The following is a 26,216-nucleotide window of genomic DNA, read 5'->3' as shown; positions in this document are numbered from 1 at the left end:
AGATGAGCATGGAGATTTTGTCATTTACAGAGGCGCTTCATACCACAGACTAGGATGTGTACTGATGCAACACCGTAATGTAATTGCATATGCCTCGAGACAACTAAAACCTCATGAATAGAAATATCCTACACATGATCTGGAATTAGCAGCGATCGTATTTGCATTGAAACTTTGGAGACACTATCTTTGCGGGGAGAAATGTGAAATCTACACAGATCATAAAAGTTTAAAGTACATCTTTACGCAGAAGGAACTTAACATGAGGCAACGATGATGGTTAAAGTTGATCAAAGACTACGATATTACAATTAGCTATCATCCAGGGAAAGCGAAGGTTGTGGTAGATGCACTGAGCCGAAAAGAAAGATTGAATTTGTTAACTTCATCTGAAGAATTGGCCAAGGAATTTGACAAGTTGGAAATTGAGATTCGTGTTCCCAGTGAACCTACTGAAGTTATTTACGTGATGACTTTTCAACCAGAATTATTGGAGAGGATTCGAAGATGTTAAGAGGAAGTGATGGGTCAAGATGACAACTTAACGGGAGAAGAAATCATAAACCAGAAGGATAATAAAGAAATTCTATGTTTTTCATCAATAATCTGGATCCCTAATGTGGCAGAACTGAAGGAAGAGATATTACAAAATGCGCACAGTTCGAAATATTCCATACATCTGGGAAGTACAAAAAAGTACCGCGATCTGAAAGAAAACTTTTGGTGGCCAAATATGAAGAAAGAGATAGCAGAATGGGTAAGTAAATGTTACACGTGCCAGCAAGTCAAAGCTGAACATCAACGTCCAAGTAGATTACTGCAACCATTGGATATTCCAGAATGGAAATGGGAACATCTAGCAATGGATTTTATGGCAGGACTTCCAAGAACCAAAGAAAATCATGACGCAATATGGGTAATCATTGACAGATTAACGAAGTCAGCATATTTTCTACCGATCAATGAAAGATTTTCACTCGACAAGCTAGTGCACTTATACCTCAAGGAAATTATGATGCGACATGGAGTTCCAATATCTATTGTGTCTGATCGAGATCCCCGGTTTAATTCAAGATTTTGGAGACAATTTCAAGAATGTCTTGCAACCAAATTAAATATGAGTACCGATTATCATCCGCAAACTGATGGGCAAAGTGAAAGAACTATCCAAACAATTGAAGACATGTTACGAGTTTGTGCGATTGATTTCGAAGGCAGTTTGGACGAGCATTTACCTTTAATCGAATTTTCTTATAACAACATCTATCATGCGAGCATTGTAATGCCGCCTTATGAAGCTTTATATGAAAGAAAATGCAGATCACCGGTGTATTGGGATGAAGTTGGAGAACGCAAGATTTTGGGTCCAAAATTGATTCATCAAACCAAAGAGAAGATAGGGCTTATTCGAAAGCGACTAGATGCAGTGTAGACTCGACAATTCAAATATGCAGATCAAGCTAGGAAATATATGGACTACCAAGAAGGAGAATATGTGTTACTCAAAATATCGCCATGGAAAGGATTGACTAGATTTGGCAACAAGGGTAAATTGAAGCCGCGATATATTGGTCCATTTAAAATCTTAAAGAAAGTCGGAAAAGTTGCTTACGAGTTAGCTTTACCGCCTCACATGCAGCATATTCATAATGTGTTTCACATGTCGATGCTTAAGTGATATAATCCTAATTCTAGACATCTAATAGAATATGAGCCGCTAGATATTCAACCTGATTTTTCTTATGTAGAACAGCCGGTAAGAATTCTAGATCGGCAAAAGTGATTGTTGAGGAATAAGTCTGTATCTTTAGTGCAAGTTTTGTGGAGAAATCCTATGGTTGAAGAATCAACTTGGCAACTTGAGAGTAAAATGTTAGAAAAGTATCCCCATTTTTTTTCATAGCAAGATTCTGAGGACAGAATCCTATTAAGGGGGAAGGATGTAACATCTTGGAAAATTACGCATGTGTTATATCATATTTATAATAAATTATGTGTGTTAATATGTCATTTATGTGTAATTAGTAGTAAAACCCTAACTGCTACATGTTATGTGCATTCTGTATCGCCCGGGTATTTTCAGGGTATTTTTCGGATATTTTATTTTATTTTTATAGCTTTCGTATCAAAAGTTATACGACCCGAATTATGATTTTATAGCTGATATTTCAAATAAAATAATGGGCTTTATTTTTCATCAAATGGCTTGTACCATCGTGTTATTCCGAACATCTAGGTATTTTATAAATTTTCTTGTTTCGTGAAAAATAACTTTTTCGGGTCCCATTGGGAGTTAAAAACCACACAAAAATCATATTTTTATTTTTATAAAATTATAGGACTTTCATTTATACCATTTCTTTGTATTTTTGCATTATTCACAATTTTTGGGAAATTTTGGCATATGTATTGTATATATAAAATATTTAAAAATTAAATTTTAATACTCAAAAATTATAAAATTAGGGGCCAATTAATTTTAAAAGATGTAGAATTAGGGCCTTAATTTTAACTAGGAGTATTAATTTTACTATTATAAATAGCCTAATTATTATTTAATTATAATTAATTAATTATTAAAAATCTACAAATTTTGGAAATTCTCTCACGAACCGGGTCGTGTTTCAAATTCGTGTTGAAGAATCAAACACTGATTTTGATCTGATTTCTACACCAAATCAAGCAGTTCGAGTACTCAAATCACAGGTTTCGATCTATTCATTCTGTTTTTGCCATCAATTTCAAGTTTTGATTTGTTATTTTTGATTTTCAATTTCTAGGTTTATGCCCGATTTTTTCCTTTTTGGTTCTGGGGTTATTTGTTGAAATTGATGTTATGAATAGCTTTGTCTAATGATTTCTGATCGATTTTTGCTAATTAATTTTACAGACGATTGCTTGAATTGTGTAACACCCCCAAATACGGGGTCGAGGATCCGGGTTGTCACGAGTTCTATTTCCCTTAATAACACTTAATCTTAATAAACAACCAACTACTGCGTACTATGACGCCACAATATACACACACACACACCACAAGTTATAGTCTCAGAGATGAATACCAAAAATAACACATGTCATTTTATTCCACAATTATAAACAGTTACACCTTAAAAGGGTTTCTGAATAAATTTACATTTCTTTGCCATTATTACAATTCGTAAATATACATAAGTCTGACACAACAAAAGTTGAAAGCCTAGCTTATTGGTAATTTCTACCTCAGCTACAGCGGCATCAACGCCTACAGGAAACTGCGGAATGTTTCCTATCCGCTCGTAAATTGGGAGCTTGATCCTATTCATCTTGTCTATCTGTTGTTGTGTGATGAAAGAAGAAAGCAAGGGTGAGCAACAAGCCCACCAAAATAATATGTATAATGATTAACAATATATGAGCATTCTCATAGTATTCATAAAAGTCTTGGTCAAGAAAAATTGAACCAAGTTGATATCTTAACGCGACAAGTCGCAAAAGATTCAGTATATATATACATATATACTACTCAAAATCTTTGAAATCCTCTGACATGTATAATGTACACAGAGTTCCAGTTTATAACTGTATAAAAATATCGTTGCAAGGTGATCTCATATATCTAACCTTGTCTCAACGTTTTTATGAAAATCTTTGTCATGCATAAGATAATCATTAACCAGATATAAGTTGAAAAGAAGAAGTTACAAGATACTCCAATATACTTATATCTTTTCTGAATACTACTTGAACTACCACCGTTCAAGTTATAATTAGTTTCAAAAGTTCATCACATAGATGAGAATACAAGATAAGATTTGAATAGATTCAATCTTTGAAATATCATTCAAAAGAAATGAAGTTACGAGATACTTCATTAAGTCCCGATATATATCCATATATATCTCTCATACATTTCCTGAAAACCTCTGTCATGTAAAGTATGAACAGAGTTGTAATATCCAATGAATTTGGAAAGAAGAATTTTGGCATAAACCCGATATCTTCCTGATCAGGTAAAGATACCAATAAATAACCTTTTCTACTAGTAGATGGATGAATCCCCCACCGGTCATCACCCTGGCCTCATTAGGACCTTGTGCTGGACCGCCACCCGGCCTCTTATGCGTTGATGGGCTTCCACCCAGCCACTTACACTTTAATATACCGTACCCCGGCCTGTCGCTTATGCCGACTCAATTAGATGGACTTAGTTCCTGAACGTTGGGTAAGTAATCAATTCATTTATCAAAAAAGCAACCTCGTTGCGAATATAAAATACACCACAGAGCCGGATCCCTCAATTTTTAAGCGAGTATCCTTCGAAAGGAAGATCTTAAATTTGAAAACGAGTTTTATGATCCGCTCTAACTTTTAAAATCATTTTGAAGACTCGAAAACATTTTTAAGAATGTTTGGAGTAATGTTGATTTAATGAAATAAATCAGTCCTGATATATTAGAAAATATCTGAATATTATTATTTAAATAATATTCCCATAAGGATAATCCTTATAAAAATAATTGAAGTAGAAGTTTTAAAACTTATACTTGAAATGAATAATAAATAACCAAAGATATACTTATACGAAAGTACGATCTTTATTTGAATAATCAAAAATAAGTGTGATTATCGAAACATTATTCTTTAATAAAATAAAGAATATTATTTAATAAAAGAAGCGGAGTCATAAGTCCTCGAATGAATATTCAAAATAATTTTCATTTAATAAAATAAGCGGAGTCGTAAGTCCTCGAATGAATATTCAAAATAATATTCATTTAATAAAATAAAGTTATCGAATAAACCTTATTCGATTAATAGTTTTGAAAACTATATCTATATATATATATATATATATATATAAATATATATATATATATATATTATACTCGGGAACATCGACTCCCGGTTTAGAAAATGTTCACCTTTGGGTCCCCTATACTAAGGGTATACGCAACTACTGTTTATCTCTAGCATAGGTATTATGCAACTTATAAGCATTTGAATCAACAATTAGATATCAAGATTACGAAACAGACATGCATATATACCATATCAGCATGCTCCAATATATCGCAAAATTTGCTAATAACAATCATGCACTTATCACAAGATAATGCATATACATATATTTACATCACAACAACAGTATAACGGGTAGAAAACTTGCCTTAGTGCTCCCGGATAGACTTAAGCTTAGAGTGGGTCCGATAACCTATGAACAACAACATAAGTCGGAATTGAACCCCGGTCGCTTAAGAAACTAGACTTTAATCAATATGAACCTTAATGTTCGCTTATGGTCACTTCTACGCTTAACGAATCACATAAGTCGTTCGAGTACCCTCGGCTCCACCATTTTTAATAAATTAACCATTAAGAATTTAAAGGCGATTCTTTCGCGAGTACCCTAACAACTGCCTAATCCACTTTACATAATTGTTTCATACTCCAATTGGTCCTTTAAGAGCCTTGACCAAGGTTTCAAAGTAAGGCGAGGAGTAATGGTTCGTTCGCAAAACGCCGTTACTAAAAATGGTCGTTTCTCCTAAACCGTACATCGGATTCAAGCAAACCATATATCAAAATGAAGCTCGTAACATGAACTATCTAAACATGGCAATGGTGAGACTCTTACAGTGAGTTCACGGGTCCTGAAGTTAAGAACAAAAACAGTCTAAGGTAAATCGGGCATTACGACGGCTATATTCACGCGATTTCCCAAAATTTTACCAAATCAATTCAACAACAAACCACCACCAATAAACACCATTCCACCATCATTCAACCACAATACAATATCATTTAACTATAACTCAAGATCTCAACTTATTCATCTAAACCAAGTCAAAATGTGACCAAGAACATCAAATCCAACAAGTATCACTCCTAACTCCAAAATCAACAAAACCACTTACTAAACAAAGCTCTAAACATGAGTACACACCCATTACACTAACCAATCATCTAAACATTATGAAATAAAAACCAACAAAACTTAAGACTAAGGGTTTGAGAAGTTATACCTTCCTTGGAGAGTGGAGAATCACTTTGGAAGCCTTAAATAACCACTAACTATCTCTACTAATCTTGGATCTTGAAGAAAACATAAGAAAACACAAAGTTAGTTTCTTGAAAACACTATTCACCAAGAACTTTGATGAATTAATTAGCTATGTTAAACATGGAATCTTGAGCTTAAACTTATGGCTCATCTAAGTCATGAATTATGGAAGCTAAAGAAACAAACCTCTTGAATTATGATTAAGTGGAGCTTGGGTTTTGGAATTTTCTTCCTTGCTTTTCTTCAAAAAGTCGAGGCAATAAGATGGGGGAAGAACAAAATGAGTTTGTTTTGGTTGCTTTTTGATTTTTGTGTTTGTGAAATGAATACTTGGTGGAGATTTCTTTGATAAAGTGATGACATCACTTGGATGACCTCACCTCCAAGACACATGTCTTCCCCTTATGGTTTGATGATGTCACCTTCTCTTTTAACCACTTGTTTTAGCTTCTTTTGGAAGCTTCCTTCCCATTCTACTTGTATGTGCTTGTCCCTTGGTCGTTTATTTGTTTTACGGTTCACTTAACTTTCGTTCTCGTTTATCGGTTGAGGGATCATACCCGAGATCTCATTACTTAGGTTCCCTTAAACCTTTCTCAATATTTTATATTCCTTTTATGATCCTCTCTTAAAATCCTTGAATTAAAATCCTTTTAATCATGTTACCTTATACTTAATTCTTTCTATATCTGGTGGGTTTTCGAGAAAAATCAAAGTGTTTGAATTTGGATTCTGACGATCTTTACATACACTTATATACCATATATAGTACTAATAAGATCTTAGAATATCAATAAAAGAACCCCTACAAAGTGTGGCATAAAATTTTTTCTTATTCAGCATAATTAGCAAAATCACTATTCATAAGGGTTACAAAAAGTCCAAAATTTTTGGGGTTATTACAGTCTCCCCTTCTTAAAAGGATTCCATCCTGGAATCAGATAAAAATGAATAGGGATACTTTCTTAGCATTGCACTTTCTAACTCTCAAGTCAATTTTCCCACATTGTGGTTCTACCATCAAACTCTGACTAGTTTGATAACCCTTCTCCTAAGCACTTGTTCCTTTTCAATCTATAACCTTTCCCGGTTGCTCCATATAGTTTACATTTGGTTGCATGCCTATGCGCTCATATGCTAACTTCCCAATATGACTTAATATATCCAAGGGTCCAACAATTCGTGGGCCTAGCTTTCCTTTCTTTCCGGACCACATCCCTCCTTTCCAAGGGAATACCAATAACAGCACTAGGTCCCCTACTTTCTACTCTTTTTCATTTTGTGTTAAATCAATATACTTCTTATGTCCATATTGGGCTATTACCAGCTATCCTCTGATTAGATCTATTATATCCTAAGTCCTTTGGACTACTGCAGGTCCGAGCATCTTGCGTTCTACAACTTCATCCTAACATAAGGGAGATCGACATTGTCTTCCCTCAAGGATCTCATAAGGCAACATCTCAATACTGACATATCATCTATCATTGTAAGAAAACTCAATCCGTGTTAAGTGATCGTTCCAAATTCTTTCAAGTTTATTGCACAGACCCTCAACATAACTTCTAGCGTTATAGCTTTTGTTTCGCAATACCCACTCTTTTCCAGTTCGTAATCGTTACTATCTTTCCTTCATAATACCATTATGCCTATACTGTCACTCTCTAGCATTCTATAACCTTCTAATAATTTCATCGACCTTAGTACCACGAACGCGTTAAAATCGGAATACCATCATACTAGTACCACTTCATCTCTTGCTGCCTCCATCTTTGAAAGCTTGGTCCTTCATATAGAAGTAAAAGAATTTATTGAGAGATCACTATGATCATGAACATTTGTTACATTGCATAGTTAGTACAGAAGGTGGCCAGCCTTTAGTACTTGACAAGCAATTAAACAACATATGGTATCCTACTAGGCTTCTATCACACAGATAGATAGTCATTCGGCAATACCTCCCCTTCTGGAAGGGTTGTTCTTCTCAGATTATATAAAATGAAAAGGAGAGAATGAATGAATTAAAGAGAATTAGATATATAAAATATACTTCCACAAAATATCTGGCTTGGAATCTACCTCTGAACTATAGAGGTTTGTCATAGGAGAACAAAACATATACGTATATATATCAATATCAGGTATTATAGCATCGCATTTCACATGCCTAATTATTTTTGCTATTCTGTCCATCATTCTATGGACCCATGCTCTTGCTCGAGCTTATACACAATCACCTTTGAAACTCCCTCGACATCGAAAATCGAATCTGGGATCTCATTCTAGACATCATCGTTACTAGAATTCTATGCTTGCACCGCAACCTTCCTCGTATAGTAATACGACTCTCTATTGATAAGAAGGAATAAGTATTCAATAGGTAGATAATCGACTTAATTAGTCTATCAATAATAACTTATACATCACCACAACCCGATTAGTGGTACCCAATCTCAACATCCATTACACTACAACTCTCACGGTTGTAATCGGCTCATTATTCAAAGAATCGTTAATGCATTACTATGGTCCACCACGGACCTACTATAGTCATTCATTTTCCTTGAATCTTAATATTTAATCATACGGAGTCCATTCATGCCGTACCGAAATCTTTTAGAGAGGAAACATAATCGCCATTCCATGATTCATGAAGAACACTCCAGATCCTGACGTACATTCGTGACATGAAGTAGATAAAATTGCAGAAGAGTTTCAATAAAAGCAACGATAGCAGGTTAATACCATTATTAACCATATGTCTTTATTGGAAGACATGCATCTCAAAAGTTCATTTAGTCATTTCGTAACATGGTCCTGGCTTATCTCAAGATAGTACCTTCTAAGATAGATAGCCCGCTCATGGCGATTACAAGAATTAAACCTTTACCAAACTACTATTACGGTTGGGTATTGCACAGTCATCAGAAGGAATGTCAATCTTCCAAACCATAATACAACCTTCACGGCTTCAATCATCATCACTGTATTCCTCTGGCACGAGCGCCTATAATTATCCTCTTACATTTAAAGTGTCGGCCATCTCTTTGGCCTTTCCTGATAGTAAAATTTCCTTACAACCAATGTCATTTTAACCACCTCCAAATAAATTTTCTACCTCATTTCAATCACTACTTATGTGAAAATGCTTTTCTTAAGTCCTAGTGAAAGAGAAAAAAAAATCACCTTTTTTTCACAAGTCATTGCCTTAGTCTTTAGATGTGAACATTGTCACGACCGACTCTCGATCATACTTAGGACGTCTCTTATCTTGGGTCCTTCTTATTTTCACCAATCTCGACCCTCATTGGGTCAATCTATACTTTCTTATAGTTCAACACGTGCCCCACCTAGCATTATTATAATTACGTCACATTTCCTTTATCAAAATTTTTATTCTTGAGAACTTTGAATATTACCTTTTTCCTTGTAAAACCTCTAAGGTTATCCTTGAATCGTTCCTCCTGTATTCCCTAGATACAGGGCATATCAAAATACCATTTACTAATACTAGAACCATTGTCTATGTACTTCTGAAAAATTTCTCTACTGATCTTTAAAGGTTGTTGTTACCTTAGTCCTTCGTTCCATACTATCAAAACTCATACTGTCCCTATTAAGGGCAAAATGCCACCCTTTATGCATTCCCCTAGGGTTCATCTCAAGTTATCGAAGTTATATCCTTAATTCCACCTTTAAAAAGGTACTTACATCCTTCCATGGATAAATCAAGTCATATATCACTGATAAGGGTATCTTATTCAATCATTTCCACCTCGATATTCTATACCAAATTTCATAATAGTATCCTTATCCAAATTGAGGTCAATCCATATGGCCTCCAAAAGATAACAATGGTTATCCGCTTTTCTTTCCTGCTTTGGTAATGATCACATGGATGTTCTGGAAGATATTGGTCCTGTTCAACGTGAACTTCTTCTTAATAAATCCTTATTTACTTTTGTTGTTTATCTCAACAGTCATCTCAATGTTGGGATATCTTTTGTACTCGGTGTCTCCCTTTCTGGGTATCATGCCCCCGGTCTTACACTTCACATTCTTGAAGGTCACTTCCTTCATCCCATTTTCCTAATTTCTTACTTTCTTGACTCCTCAGTCTATCCGCGTCTCATTGTTTATCTTTCGAACTATCTCAAGGTTTCCTCGAATCCTCCCAACTTCAAGGGGGTACAATATATATATCTCTTATGCCTTCAACCATCAACTTTAACTCATGGTGAATCACCCTTATCCTGATGATTACATACTTTTCTATTTCTATTACTACGAGTCTTTAGGGTTTCCTCAGACCCAACCCCCTTATCATTCCTTAAACTTTATTATCTTTATTTTCCTTTCCACTTCAGTTTCTTTTATTTTCGTTTCTATTACAACTATTTCATGAACCAACACCACATAAGCATTGATTTCAAACATCCCGTCATTCTGGATTCGTGTCCTTCAGACAAACCTTGACGACTTTCACAACCTAGATTCATGATTCATCATACTTTTCCGCCTTTGTTCTGGCTCTAAATCTTTTACACTATCTCTATAACCTTGGGAAGTACTTTCCCAAAAACAATTGACTAAACTTTAATCATTTTATTATAACCTCTGGCTCCGTGCCTTTCTTGGCCTTTCACCAACGGGTGGCCTCTCTCTTAGGAAGGTAAGTGACAAAAACAGTCTTTTGCGCGTCGTCAATCATTTAGAATCTCAAATGATTCCTATATTTCCTTTAGCCTAGCTTTTGCCTCGACTGGGTCAACCTGTTCCTTGGAACTCTGAGAGCTTAGCAACTTAAAGGTCATGAAAGGATTTCCTACCGCATTGTTTCCTCAAGGTGGTGGTTGGGAATAAGAGTATAAGTTATGTTTAGACAGGTCCATGAATTTCCGTATAGGAGTACCGTCTCAGGTTTCCTTATCTTGCTCGACTTTTGTTTTCTCAGTATGAAATGTTTCATCCTTCTCCCATAATCAGGGTTATCTTATACGTTAAAATCCTTGTTTTTCATTTCATTATGTTATGGTTCATTCTATCTTGATGGCGACCTCCCTGACTATCACATTCAGGATTTGCCCTAAATCTTATTCCTCGAACTATGACTTTCATCTAAGATCCCGTCCTTAAGCTCTTGAACGTTTGGAACCAAAATTCTGTAGGAACATCTCATTATTCCATTATCACCTTTCTCGGTATTAATCTCTTCTCTATTTGTTGGCTCTCTGCCTTCATTTATCACTTCTTCTTGGCACAATATGATCTTTTTCAATAATTTGGGCTGTATTGCAATCTCAAACAACTTTTCGGTACCAGCTCCGGTTACCTTCACTTCTATTTCCATTTTCTCAAAATTTCTTATCAACTCTCCCAAAGACAGTTTCATCTTGAGTCTCTCTTTTATACTAAGGGCATTAGCCACCATTTTGTCTTTCCCTGGATGATAAAGAATCTCATAATCGTTATCCTCGATTAGCTCTATCCACCTCCTCTGGCGCATGTTGAGCTCTTTCTGCGTAAAAATGCACTAGAGCACTTATGGCTTGTGTAAATCTCGCACTTCTCTCCATACAAGTAGTGCCTCCAATCTTTAGGGCAAAATTATTGCCACGAGCCCAAGCTCATGGGTGGGGATATCGAATTTTATATTCCCTTAATTATCTTGACGCATACGCGATTACCTTGCTGTGTTGTATAAGAAGCACCCTAATTCCTTATGCGAAGTGTCACTACACATCACAACATCTCCTTTCCAGCCGGCAACGCCAACATAGGGGCCGTCACCAATCTTTGCTTCAGTTCTTAAAAGCTGTTTTCGCATTTCTCTGTCCATTCGAACTTCTCAATCTTACGAGTAAGCCGCGTTAAAGGGGCTACTATCTTTACAAACTTGAATGAACCTCCGATGGTGACCGGCCAATCCTACCTCTGGTAGTCGCCCTAACCATGGTTATCAATTCCTCAGTGGTCCTTTATTCATTCTTGTCAGGATCCTCTACGGGATCCTCCGCAGCAACAATCCCTTCTTGGACAACATCCTCAACCGCTACATCCTCAATATGAACATCATCCGGTCCTGCGTTAGGACGCTTTATCGGATCTACAATCCGATCTCCAATTAGTAATAAAACATCATCGCGCGGTTGCTCCTCAACCTCAGGGTTCGGAGTCCCGCTACCATATACGATAATGAACTATGCTTTTATCACGATATTTATAAGGGTTCCCATAAGGGTTTTAACTGTCAGTACTACGTTAGGTAGTCCGACTATGAACTTGGCAAGAGTTCTTATTTATCTTAGTGAACTTATTATTTTAACGTCACATCATCTCTGAGGTTTATAACGCTTAGCTCTGATACCATTTCTGTAACACCCCCGAATCCGGGGTCGAGGATCCGGGTTGTCACGAGTTCTATTTCCCTTAATAACACTTAATCTTAATAAATAACCAACTACTGCGTACTGTGACCCCAAAATATACACACACACCACAAGTTATAGTCTCAGAGATGAATACCAAAAATAACACAAGTCATTTTATTCAACAATTATAAACCGTTACACCTTAAAAGGGTTTCTGAATAAATTTATATTTCTTTGCCATTATTACAATTCATAAATATACATAAGTCTGACACAACAAAAGTTGAAAGCCTAGCCTATTGGTAATTTCTACCTCAGCTACAGCGGCATCAACGCCTACAGGAAACTGCGGAATGTTTCCTATCCGCTCGCAAATTGGGAGCTTGATCCTGTTCATCTTGTCTATCTGTTGTTGTGTGATGAAAGAAGAAAGCAAGGGTGAGCAACAAGCCCACCAAAATAATACGTATAAAGATTAACAATATATGAGCATTCTCATAGTATTCATGAAAATCTTGGTCAAGAAGAATTGAACCAAGTTGATATCTCGTTGCGAATATAAAATACACCACAGAGCCGGATCCCTCAATTTTTAAGCGAGTATTTAAATCCCCTTCGAAAGGAAGATCTTAAATTTGAAAACGAGTTTTAGGATCCGCTCTAACTTTTAAAATCATTTTGAAGACTCGAAAACATTTTTAAGAATGTTTGGAGTAATGCCGATTTAATGAAATAAATCAGTCCCGATATATTAGAAAATATCTGAATATTATTATTTAAATAATATTCCCATAAGGATAATCCTTATAAAAATAATTGAAGTAGAAGTTTTAAAACTTATACTTGAAATGAATAATAAATAACCAAAGATATACTTATACGAAAGTACGATCTTTATTTGAATAATCGAAAATAAGTTTGATTATCAAAACATTATTCTTTAATAAAATAAAGAATATTATTTAATAAAAGAAGCGGAGTCATAAGTCCTCGAATGAATGTTCAAAATAATATTCATTTAATAAAATAAGCGGAGTCATAATATATTCAAAATAATATTCATTTAATAAAATAAAGTTATCGAATAAACCTTATTCGATTAATATTTTGAAAACTATATCTATATATATAAATATAGATATTATACTCGGAAACATCGACTCCCGGTTTAGAAAATGTTCACCTTTGGGTCCCCTATATTAAGGGTATACGCAGCTACTGCTTATCTCTAACATATGTATTATGCAACTTATAAGCATTTGAATCAACAATTAGATATCAAGATTATGAAACAGACATGCATATATACCATATCAGCATGCTCCAATATATCGCAAAATTTGCTAATAACAATCATGCACTTATCACAAGATAATGCATATACATATATTTACATCACAACAACAGTATAACGGGTAGAAAACTTGCCTGAGTGCTCCCGGATAGACTTAAACTTAGAGTGGGTCTGATAACCTATGGACAACAACATAAATCAAAATTAAACCCCGGTCGCTTAAGAAACTAGACTTTAACCAATTTGAACCTTAATGTTCGCTTATGGTCACTTCTACGCTTAACGAATCACATAAGTCATTCGAGTACCCTCGGCTCCACCATTTTTAATAAATTAACCATTAAGAATTTTAAGGCGATTCTTTCGCGAGTACCCTACCAACTGCCTAATCCACTTTACATAATTGTTTCATACTCCAATTAGTCCTTTAAGGGCCTTAACCAAGGTTTCAAAGTAAGGCAAGGGGTAATGGTTCGTTCGCGAAAAGCCGTTACTTAAAACGGTCGTTTCTCCTAAACCGTACATCGGATTCAAGCGAACCACATATCAAAATGAAGCTCGTAACATGAACTATCTAAACATGGCAATGGTCAGACTCTTACAGTGAGTTCACGGGTCCGGAAGCTAAGAACAAAAACAGTCTAAGGTAAATCGGGCATTACGACGGCTATATTTACGCGATTTCCCAAAATTTTACCAAATCAATTCAACATCAAACTACCACCAATCAACACCATTCCACCATCATTCAACCACAATACAAGATCATTTAACTATAACTCAAGATCTCAAATTATTCATCTAAACCAAGTCAAAATGTGACGAAGAACATCAAATCCAACAAGTATCACTCCTAACTCCAAAATCAACAAAACCACTTACTAAACAAAGCTCTAAACATGAGTACACACCTATTACACTAACCCATCATCTAAACATTATGAAATCCAAATCAATAAAACTTAAGACTAAGGGTTTGAGAAGTTATACCTTCCTTGGAGAGTGGAGAATCACTTAGGAAGCCTTAGATAACCACTAGCTATCTCTACTAATCTTGGATCTTGAAGAAAACATAAGAAAACACAAAGTTAGTTTCTTGAAAACACTATTCACCAAGAAATTTGATGAATTAATTAGCTATGTTAAACATGGAATCTTGAGCTTAAACTTATGGCTCATCTAAGTTATGAATTATGGAAGCTAAAGAAACAAACCTCTTGAATTATGATTAAGTGGAGCTTGGGTTTTGGAATTTTCTTCCTTGCTTTTCTTCAAAAAGCCGAGGCAAAAAGATGGGGGAAAAAGAAAATGTGTTTGTTTTGGTTGCTTTTTCATTTTTGTGTTTGTGAAATGAATACTTGGTGGAGATTTCTTTGATAAAGTGATGACATCACTTGGATGACCTCACCTCCAAGCCACATGTCTTCCCCTTATGGTTTGATGATGTCACCTTCTCTTTTAACCACCTGTTTTAGCTTTTTTTGGAAGCTTCCTTCCTATTCTACTTGTATGTGCTTGTCCCTTGGTCGTTTATTTATTTTACGGTTCGCTTAACTTTCGTTCTCGTTTATCGTTTGAGGGATCATACCCGGGATCTCATTACTTAGGTTCCCTTAAACCTTTCTCAATTTATATTCCTTTTATGATCCTCTCTTAAAATACTTGAATTAAAATCCTTTTAATCATGTTACCTTATACTTAATTCTTTCTGTATCTGGTGGGTTTTCGGGAAAAATCAAAGTGTTTGAATTTGGGTTCTAACGATCTTTACATACACTTATATACCATATAGAGTACCAATTAGATCTCAGAATATCAATAAAAGAAACCCTACAAAGTGTGGCATGAAAAGTTTTCTTATTCAGCATAATCAGCAAAATCACTATTCATAAGGGTTATAAAAAGTCCAAAATTTTTGGGGTTATTACAAATTGATAGTTCGATATCTAGGGTTTATATTCAATTTTGATTTATTTTTTTATTTTTAGAAATTTGAGGTATATAGGGCGTTAGGGCTTTGATTCTGTGTTGAACAAGCTTTGATTTAAGCTATTAAAATTGAGGTTTCATGTACAAACGAAGAAAATCGATGCTTCGCCGGAGATGAAGTCGGTTTGATCGGAAAAGATGACCTGAGGGTTATTATGAGATGTTATGGCCGGGAATAGATTTCCTGAATGATTTGGAATTGATATCAGCTTAAAAACGAACCAAACGGTTCCGGTTTTGGCCTGAAAATGGTTCGCCAGAATCAGCTCCGGTGGACGGTTTCTGGGCAAAATCCGGCGTGTTCTTCACGACCCGGATTTTGACCCGTTTGACCCGATTGAATCACCCGATTTTGATCCAATTTTGTCAGAGATTGGAATCTGACAAGTGTTTCTGGAAAATTAATTTCATTTTTAATTATATTAATTATAAAAATCAGATATATTTATTTTATAAATTGATTAATTATTTATTTAATTAATTGATTTATATTATAAATAATTTTGAATATTTTCTAAAAATTAAATTTAATTATTTTCTTAATTATTTATTATTTATTAATTATTTAAAAATGATTAAATATTTTGATGATTAATCAAGTAATTTTTAATAAATCATAATAAATTTATTTTAATTCCAAAAATTATAGAAAAATCATTTTTAATTCTGATTTTTCCCAAATAATTATTTAAAAATATTTTTAGGGTTTAATAATTAGTAATAATTACTTATATTGAATAATAAATTGATTTATCTATGTTTAATTGATATTAATTGAACCGTTTGTCCGATTCGAGCGAAACGAAAGCACTTTAACTCAGAAAAATGATTTATTTTCATTAAAAATAATATAAAAACCTAATTTCTTTTAGAAACTAGTTGACTTTTGATATTTATTTGATTATGAGTCGAATCGCGTGTAGAGACGAGTCCGATAAATCCAGAAAAATAGGAAACGAGACAGATAATTATCAATTAAGCGAACAACGAGTCGATTTTGATTCTAAAAAGTTAATTTAAAACTAAAAATGACTATGTGGCTTATGTGCTTATGTGTATTATGTGGTTAATCGATTATTGCTTGTTAATAAATAATATACGAGTCAATGATACGCTTATGGGTAGACAATAGGAGCTACGTGAAGTCAGTTTGAGACGCGATTGAGATACGAGATGACTAAACCAGTCTATTTCTATGATAGAAGCAAAGCCAGCAAAGCGGATTGAGCCGGTGATAGAAGAAGGTGAAGTACTGGGAGTAAATCGCGTGAAAGGCAATTTTTTCCCCTATCCTAATTTCGTAATAGTGACGTTTCTTTTGAATCTTATCACATTTGCCCTCTTTTGATTCTTATTCATAACCACTGATACACAATTGTTGTTTTCTTATTCATATTTCATTTCGATTCTTGATTTCTCCTTGTCCTTTGAATTTCCTATTCATATTCCAATAGTTATACATACACATTGGTATATTCTAGTGATTAGAATATATCAAAGCATACCGATTATTCCGGTTGCTCCTCCATGGACTGGATAATAATGTTTGGGATTGAGTTTATACTTGATCCTAAGGACCGGGACATAACCGGATTCTTAAGATGGGCCGTAGAGCCTGGGTACCCGCTGGATCTATATTCTTGCTTAGGATTCTGGAATTCATTAGCTGCCATTAGCTCAATCAACTCATAAGCTTCATTATAGCTTTTGGCCCATAAGGCTCCACCAGACACTGCATCAAGCATAGGTCTAGACTGTGCGCCCAACCCATTGTAGAAACAGTTTATAATTATCTAATCAGGCATGTCATGGTGTGGGAACTTCCGTAGAATCTCCTTATATCGATCTCAAGCCTCACACAGAGATTCTCCAGTTTGATGTGCAAACTGAGTAAGGGCATTCCTGATTGCAGTAGTCTTCTCCATAGGAAATAATTTAGTGAGAAACTTTTGAGCAAGATCCTCCCATTTGGTGATAGACGCTGGTGGTAGAGAATGTAACCATAACTTTGCCTAATCCCTTAGAGAGAATGGGAAGAGTCGCAACTTGATAGCATCTTCAGTCACCCCATTTAACTTGAAAGTGTCGTAGGATCTCGATAAAATCCCTGATATGCATGTCGGGGTCTTTTGTAAGAGAACCCCCAAACTGAACTGTGTTCTGTATCATCTGAAGAGAAGGAAGAAGAAGAAGAGAAAATTGAGGAACCAGTTTTAGTAATGATGGGGGATCAAATAGAAATTCCTAAGGCTTTGATGGGCTATTCTCAGCCTAAGATCAATGATATTTAGTCAAGAATCATCAGGCCAGCCATCTCGGCTAACGCTTTTGAGATCAAGTCAAGCACGATTCAGATGATACAGAACTCAATTCAGTTTGGGGGATCTTCTACTGAAGACCCCAACATGCTCATCAGGGATTTCATCGAGATTTGGGACACTTTCAAGTTTAATGGTGTGACTGAAGATGCTATCAAGCTGCGACTCTTCCCATTCTCTCTGAGGGATAAAGCAAAATGTTGGTTACATTCTCCACCACCAGGGTCTATCACCACATGGGAGGATCTTGCTCAAAAGTTTCTCACTAAATTCTTCCCTATGGCGAAGACTACTGCAATCAGGAATGCTCTTAATCAGTTTGCTCAGCAAACTGGTGAATCTCTGTGTAAGGCTTATGATCGATATAAGGAGATGCTAAGGAAGTGCCCACACATGGCATGCCTGATTGGATGATTATAAACTGTTTCTATAATGGATTGGGTGCTACTTCTAGACCCATGCTCGATACAATATCAGGAGGAGCCTTGTGGCCTAAGAGCTACAATGAAGCTTATGAATTGATTGAACTGATGAATGCTAATAAATACTGAAATCCTTCTCAGAGACTGACTCAGGGAAAAGTAGCAAGAATTCTGAAGTTGGATGCAGCAACTGCTATAGCTGCCCAACTTAAGGCTTTGACGATGAAGGTGGAAACTTTGTCCAATTATGAAGTTAATCAAATCACTAGTGTCTGTGAGCTTTGTGCTGCTGCCCATGAGACTAATCAGTGTGCTATTTCTAGTGAATCAACTCAGTTCGTGAGTAATTTTAAGCGATCACAGCAACCTGTGCCAGCCACTTATCATCTCAACAATCGCAATCATCCTAATTTCAGCTGGAGCAACGCTCAGAATGCGGTTCAACAGCCTTATCAGCAATACCCAGCCAAGCAGTACAACCCCCCTGGTTTTCACCAACCGAGATATGCACCTAGGCAGCAACTTTAGCTGCAACAAGCTAATGAAAAATCTGAATTAGAGGAGTTGAAGCTTATGTGCAAAAGTCAAGCTGTTTCTATCAAGACCTTGGAAAATCAAATTGGACAAATTGCCAATGCCTTGCTAAATCGTCAACCTGGTACACTACCTAGTGACACTGAAGTACCAGAAAAGAGGGAAGCTAAGGAGCAAGTAAAGGCAATCACTTTGAGGTAGAGCAGCCAGAAGCAGAAGTGGAACTAAGGAAGACTACTTTTGAGCACGCTCCTCCTGAGGGTAATATAGGGGAGAAACAGATCTATCATTCACCGCCTTTTCCTAAGCGGCTGCAGAAGAAAAAGCTGGATAAGCAATTAGAGAAGTTCTTAGTGGTGTTGAAGAAACTTCATATCAACACACCTTTCGCTGAGGCTCTTGAGCAAATGCCTAGTTACGTAAAGTTTATGAAAGGTATACTCTCTCGAAAAGTGGAACTAGATGATTTAGAGACTATCGCTCTCACGGAGGAATGCAGTGATGTGCTACAACAGAAGTAGCCTCTGAAGCTTAAAGACCAAGGAAGCTTCACTATTCCATGCACTATTGGAAAAGTTCTTTTGACATATGCTTATGTGACTTGGGAGCTAGCATCAATCTAATGCCTTTGTCAATCTTCAAGAAGTTAAATTTTCCTGATCCGAAACCGACTTATATGACTTTACAGTTGGCCGACCGTTCCATTACATATCCGCGAGGTATTGTGGAGGATGTCTTGGTCAAGGTTGATAAACTCATCTTCCATGCCAATTTTGTAATTCTTGATTTCGAGGAGGATAAAAAGATTCCCATAATTTTGGGAAGACCTTTCTTGGTAACTGGCCGAACCTTGATAGATGTGTAGAATGGTGAGCTTATAATGCGAGTGCTGGACCAGGATGTAACTTTTAATATGTTCAATGCTATGAAATTTCCTACAGAAAATGAGGAGTGCTTTAAAGTGGAGTTGGTCGATTTTGTGGTTACTTCAAAACTTGATCAATTGCTAAGGTCTGATGCCTTAGAGAAGGCCTTATTGGGGAATTCAGACAGTGAAGATGATGAAGGTAAAGAATAATTGCAATATCTGAATGCTTCTCCCTAGAAGAGGAAGATTGATATGCCTTTTAAATCTCTTAGAATGGAGGAATTAAACAAGGCTCCTAAATGCCTCAAGCCATCTATTGAGGAAGCTCCCACTATTGAGCTTAAGCCTTTACCTAAACATTTGAGGTATACATTTTTAGGTGATGCATCTACTTTGCCTGTTATTATTGCATCTGACCTTTCAGGTAGCGATGAGGAGAAGCTTTTGAGGATTCTAAGAGAGTTCAAATCAACAATTAGATGGACCATAGAAGATATTAGGGGAATCAGCCCTTCTTATTGCATGCATAAAATTCTGCTAGAGGAAGGTAGCAGGCCTACAGTTGAGCAGCAAAGAAGTAGTGAGCAGCAAAGAAGACTTAATCCAGTTCAGTGTGTACCGAAGAAGGGAGGTATCATAGTTGTTGCTAATGAGAAGAATGAGCTCATTCTTACTCGAACAGTCACGGGATGGAGAGTTTGTATGGACTACAGGAAGCTTGACAAGGCCACGAGGAAGGATAACTTCCCTCTGCCTTTCATTGACCAGATGCTTGACCTATTGGCTGGTCACGAATACTACTGTCTTCTGGATGGCTATTCGGGTTACCATCAGATTTGTATCGCTCTAGAATATCAAGAGAAGACTACCTTCACTTGTCCATTTGGTACTTTCGCCTTCAAACGAGTTTCTTTTGGTCTGTGTGGTGCACCGACCACATTTCAGAGATGCATGATGACCATTTTTTCTGATATGATTGGCCAGAATATGGAGGTGTTCATGGACGACTTTTCTGTATTTGGCGATTCTTTTGACGAATGCTTGCAAAATCTTGGACATGTTCTCAAAAGGTGCGTTGAGACAAACTTGGTTCTCAATTGGGAGAAATGTCACTTTATGGTGCGACAGGGCATTATTCTTGGGCACAAGGTTTCTAGTAAGGGTCTTGAGGTGGAAAAAGCTAAGGTGGGGGTCATTAAAAATCTTCCTCCACCAATTTCGGTTAAGGGAATTCACAGTTTTCTAGGTCATGCGGGGTTCTATAGGCATTTCATCAAGGACTTCTCTAAGATTTCGAAGCCATTATGCAGTTTGCTAGAGAAAGATGTCCCTTTAAAGTTTGATGACGAGTGCCTTGCCGTTTTTGAGATATTGAAGAAGAGTTTAATCACGGCACCTGTCATAACTGCACCTGACTGGAATGAACCTTTTGAGATGATGTACGATGCAAGTGACTATGCAGTTGGAGCAGTTCTTAGGCAGAGAAAGAATAACATATTTCATGTGATCTACTACGCTAGTAAGACCTTGAATGGTGCTCAACTGAATTATACTACTACAGAGAAAGAACTCTTGGCTATTGTCTATGGTTTTGAGAAATTTTGATCTTATCTACTTGGGACTAAAGTGACGGTTTTCACTGATCACACTGCAATTCGTTATCTCGTCTCAAAGAAGGACTCAAAGCCTAGATTGATTAGATGGGTTCTTTTGCTTAAAGAATTTGAATTAGAGATCAGGGACATAAAGGGGACTAAAAATTAAGTCGTTGATCATCTCTCGTGTTTAGAGAACCCTAATTTTACTTCACTAGACAAAAAATTGATAAATGAGTCTTTTCCCGATGAGCAGTTGTTTGGAGTGCAAGAGGAAGAACCGTGGTTTGCAGACATTGTGAACTACCTTGTGAGTAACATCATGCCTCCCGACTTATCGTACGCTCAAAGGAAAAAGTTTCTACATGAAGTGAAGTGGTATTTGTGGGAGAGCAGTTTCTTTCTGGAGGACACTATGGTGGAGAAAAGACTGTAGCTCGTATTCTTCAAGAAGGTTTCTTTTGGCCAACCTTGTTTAAAGATGCTCATCAGTTCATTTTGAAATGTGATCGATGTCAACGTGTAGGTAATATGTCTAAGAGGGATGAGATGCCTCTTAATGTGCTTCTCGAGGTTGAAGTCTTTGATGTTTGGGGAATTGACTTCATGGGGCCATTTATCTCATCTTGTAACAATCAGTACATCTTGTTGGCGGTTGATTATGTATCGAAATGGGTTGAAGTTAAGGCGTTGCCAATACGATGCGAAGGTGGTGCTTAATTTTTTTCACAAGCAGATATTCACAAGGTTTGAAACTCCAAGAGTCATAATCAGTGATGATGGGTCACATTTTTGCAACCGCAAGTTCACCGCTATAATGCAAAGGTATAATATAAATCATCGCATTGTTACGACTTATCATCCTCAGACAAATGGTCAAGCTGAGGTATCTAACAGAGAGATTAAGCGCATTTTAGAGAAAGTTGTGTGTCCATCGAGGAAAGATTGGTCTTTGAAGCTTGATGAAGCTGTTTGGGCTTCTAGAACAGCATATAAGACTCCATTGGGAATGTCACCATTTCAGTTGGTTTATGGTAAGGGGTGTCATTTGCCGGTGGAGCTCGAGCATAAGGCATATTGGGCTTTGAAGAAATTGAATCTAGACTTGGATGTAACTGGAAAGAAGAGGACGCTACAATTGAATGAACTCGATGAGTTCCGACTTCAAGCTTATGAGAACAACAAAATGTATAAGGAGAAAGTCAAGAGGTGGCACGATAGGGGTCTAGTGCTCAAATCATTTGTGCTAGGACAACAAATTCTTTTGTTTAACTCTCGTCTCTGTCTTTTTCCTGGAAAGTTGATGTCAAGGTGGTCGGGGCCCTTCATAATCAAAACTGTGTTTCCATATGGAGCGGTGGAAATTTTTGAGAATGATCTGGGCCAAGCATTCAAGGTAAATGGTCAGATGTTGAAGCATTACTACACTACTAGAAAAAGTAGAATAGACATCGCCTCTTAGACATCGGTTGCTTTTGGAGCTGTTAGGGCGAAAACATGCACTAATATTCACGCAAGTATACGCGTTCGCAAGTAATATAGAATACTTTCTAGTTCATTCCCTCAGAGACTCAGACTAAGTTATTGTCTAATTAAACTCACTCACCAATGTATGATTACTTCTCAATGTTAAGATAACACTTAAAATTGTTGATTAAATATTAATTATAATTAACTACTTAATTAACCACTTAACTAACACTTCAATTTATCAATAATAAAACACTCATGAGATCACAACTTCATTATTACTTCCTTGTATAGCCATTGTTATTACCTTTAGCATGTGACAGTGATGATATTAATCGAATAACACGGAACTGATAAAAGCCAACTTTCATTGTACTAATACCATTCTACCAAACATCCACAATTAAGATAGAAGTTGAATAGTCATCAATTATGTTGAGTTCCTATATGTCTACAGAAATTGACAACATAACAATTTAAGCACAAGTTATTCCTTTTGATTACATAGGGAAAATAAAACTGTTAGAGTTACCCACTAATCATGCACAACGTACATGAACCTATGCTAGCATGGCAAGTTCTAAATCTCAAGATCCACCGTCGCTTCACAAGAGATTAACACCCTATCTTATATGTTCGCGACGCACATAAGACGAATACGCACAACCAATACTAGATATCATGCAATCATCACACACTAAAGTATTAAACAATTAACTAAAGAATTTCATAATAAATCCGTTGCAACCCCATGATCACGATTAGCCCATAATAGAACTTATCGCCATCATGGGTTCATATGAAATCATGATAAACAACACAAGAAAATAATAACTAAACTAATTATATTAAAACAGAGTACGTCACAAGAGTAAATAAGTCAAAGCAAGAAAACTAGCATCGAACGTTACAACGAAACAAGAATCACAAGAATATATGCTTCCTCTTCGTTGCGGTGTGCTAAATCGGTCTTCTTCCTTATCTCCTTCGCTTCTTGCACAAAACACAATCTAAAACATAATCTCCTTTTTTTTTCTCTATGAAAACGTCTCAAATCTACTTATATAATAGTCCCATAAAACTCAGATTACATAGAAGTTGGAAGCCAAATAGAAGTAGAAGTCTAAAATAATTTATCCTTTTCCCCGACCCTGCGCGGCCGCTCAGCATTTCTGCGCGGGCGCGCAAGGCTGCTGCGCGGCCGCTCAGCATTGCTGTGCGGGCGCGCAGGACCCTACTGGAAAAAATCCAGGTTTGCTCCGTTTCTTCACCGTAATCTGCCCGTTCTTTTCCTCTCGCAATGGTGAACACATGCCAAGGCTTATTCTTGATGATTCCTCCTCCGAAATGCAACTAATACCCTGAAATGCATAAACACTAGAAAAATGCATCAAATACACAAAATACTTGATTTCAAGACACCAATTTAAGCCATTTTAAGACGTTCTAAGTGGTATAAAATGCCACTTATCACACCCCCAAACTTAAATCGATGATTGTCCTCAAGCGTCACAGACTCAAAACAAATAAAAATATGCATGAATGCAGTCTATATGAAAATGCAACGATCCCCCTTACTACAATTAACCAACCAAATTGTCACATCTCAACGAATGCAGTTAGACAACTAAAGATCAATAAACTCATGCAAACGGACATACAGCCAGAAACGTGGTGTGTGCAAATGCTTAACAGATATGCTTCGGAACTAGACCAATTACTATGACTAGACTATCTTCAAGGCAATCCTACGATTATACAAAGAATAAAAATTCTAGGCACAAAGTGATATACAACACTACAAGAACTCTGGAGCTTACTACGGAATTGTGCTTTTTATTTACAACTCAAATGCTTATTTGACCGTGCAATGAGTGAGGTCCACAAAAGACTTATACAATGGTATCCATATAACGAGCGTTAGGTTAGCGGATCCCAGACTCTAAAAGCCTTAGGTCACTAGGCACAAAGTCCCCTAAGAACTTAATAACTCGAATACCAAAGAGCCCACTCTTGATCAATTATGCAAATTTTTTTTTTCTTTTCTGAGCAAGTGCGTTTCGCTCCATCTTGCTCAACCCTAGACTACTCGCATAACATGCGAGCCGGCTACTAGCCATTTGACGCCTAGCCACAACTAGCAACAAATTCCATTTTTACTCCATTTTTTTTCTTTTTCATGCCTTTACCACTAAGAACCTATTATCAAATTCTAAGCATAATAAATAGATTATCCTCGAAAATAATCAGATCATAACAACAATCTAGCCCTTAAGCATTCTCTAAGACTTAGTGAAAATACAAGTGCTTCTAGCATGTATATCAACCTACACAACTTAATATCACTTTAATGCTATCACTACACTCGCATCAATATCACAATTTAGTCGATAAATCATTGCAAAAGGGATCATGGTGTATGCATGAGCTAATGATATGACAAACAAATAAAGCTATATAAAAAAAACTATATGGCAAAAATTATGCAACTATATGAACTAACTATCATGAATATACAGCTATATGACACACACAAAATATTCCTTAACTACCACCCCCAAACTTAAAATCTTCACTGTCCCCAGTGAAGGTAGTAGAAAGGAACACAGGGTATACCTACTCGGAGTCATCATCATCATCACCCTCAGTGGGTGGAGTATCAGGCGGCGGGTATGCAGAGTCCTCACCAAAAACTGGCCACTGGATATCAGCTCCAAGGCCTCAAAAAACAGTCCCTAACGCAAGAGTGAGCTCCTGAGCAAACCTGCTCTGCGTCTCATACATGGCATCCATCCGCCGTGAAAGCCTCCTATACTGGGCATCACCCATCCCAGCACCCTCCTGAGCTCTCGAAGAACCAGCCTCACCACGCCCTGGCCTAGGCATAGTAGCACCTCGTGCTGGACGCCCTCCTGGAAGACGATAACCCAGCCCATGCTCCTCAGGCTCACCACCGATCCACTCCTGCATCCCATTCAGAGTGCCGGAATCTATCGGAGCTGCTGGCAACTGCAACTGCTCATGAGCCGGCCAGTTCACTCCTACTGCTCGGCATAGCTTCGTAACCGTGGATGCATAAGGGATGTTCATATGCTTTGCTCCCCTCAAAAACTTCAGAATTCCTTGGTAGATAAACTCACCAAGGTCCACATAGTATTCCTCATTCAGAATTCCCCACAACAACTGTGCCCTCTCAACTGTGACCTCGTGTGCATGTGAAGAAGGCAAAATATTAGCACATATAAATGCATTCCATGCACGGGCATACCTGTTCATGGCGATCGCCGGAAAGTGACGATACTCATTATTGGC

General features: G+C 36.7%; 2 non-coding genes across 2 annotated transcripts; one reads left to right on the top strand and one right to left on the bottom strand.

The window, feature by feature from the left end:
* The first annotated feature begins 17,500 nt into the window (after window positions 1–17,500).
* On the top strand, window positions 17,501–17,607 carry LOC141694769 (small nucleolar RNA R71). The gene has a single exon (XR_012564053.1). It is a non-coding gene; the product is annotated as a small nucleolar RNA R71 (small nucleolar RNA).
* Window positions 17,608–18,309: 702 nt separating this feature from the next.
* On the bottom strand, window positions 18,310–18,415 carry LOC141694447 (small nucleolar RNA R71). Its single transcript, XR_012563753.1, has one exon. It is a non-coding gene; the product is annotated as a small nucleolar RNA R71 (small nucleolar RNA).
* Between the last annotated feature and the right edge of the window lie 7,801 nt (window positions 18,416–26,216).

This window comes from Apium graveolens, chromosome 10 (genome assembly GCF_009905375.1).
Source record: "Apium graveolens cultivar Ventura chromosome 10, ASM990537v1, whole genome shotgun sequence".
NCBI lineage: Eukaryota > Viridiplantae > Streptophyta > Magnoliopsida > Apiales > Apiaceae > Apium > Apium graveolens.
This window is presented reverse-complemented; position numbering and strand designations above follow the sequence as displayed.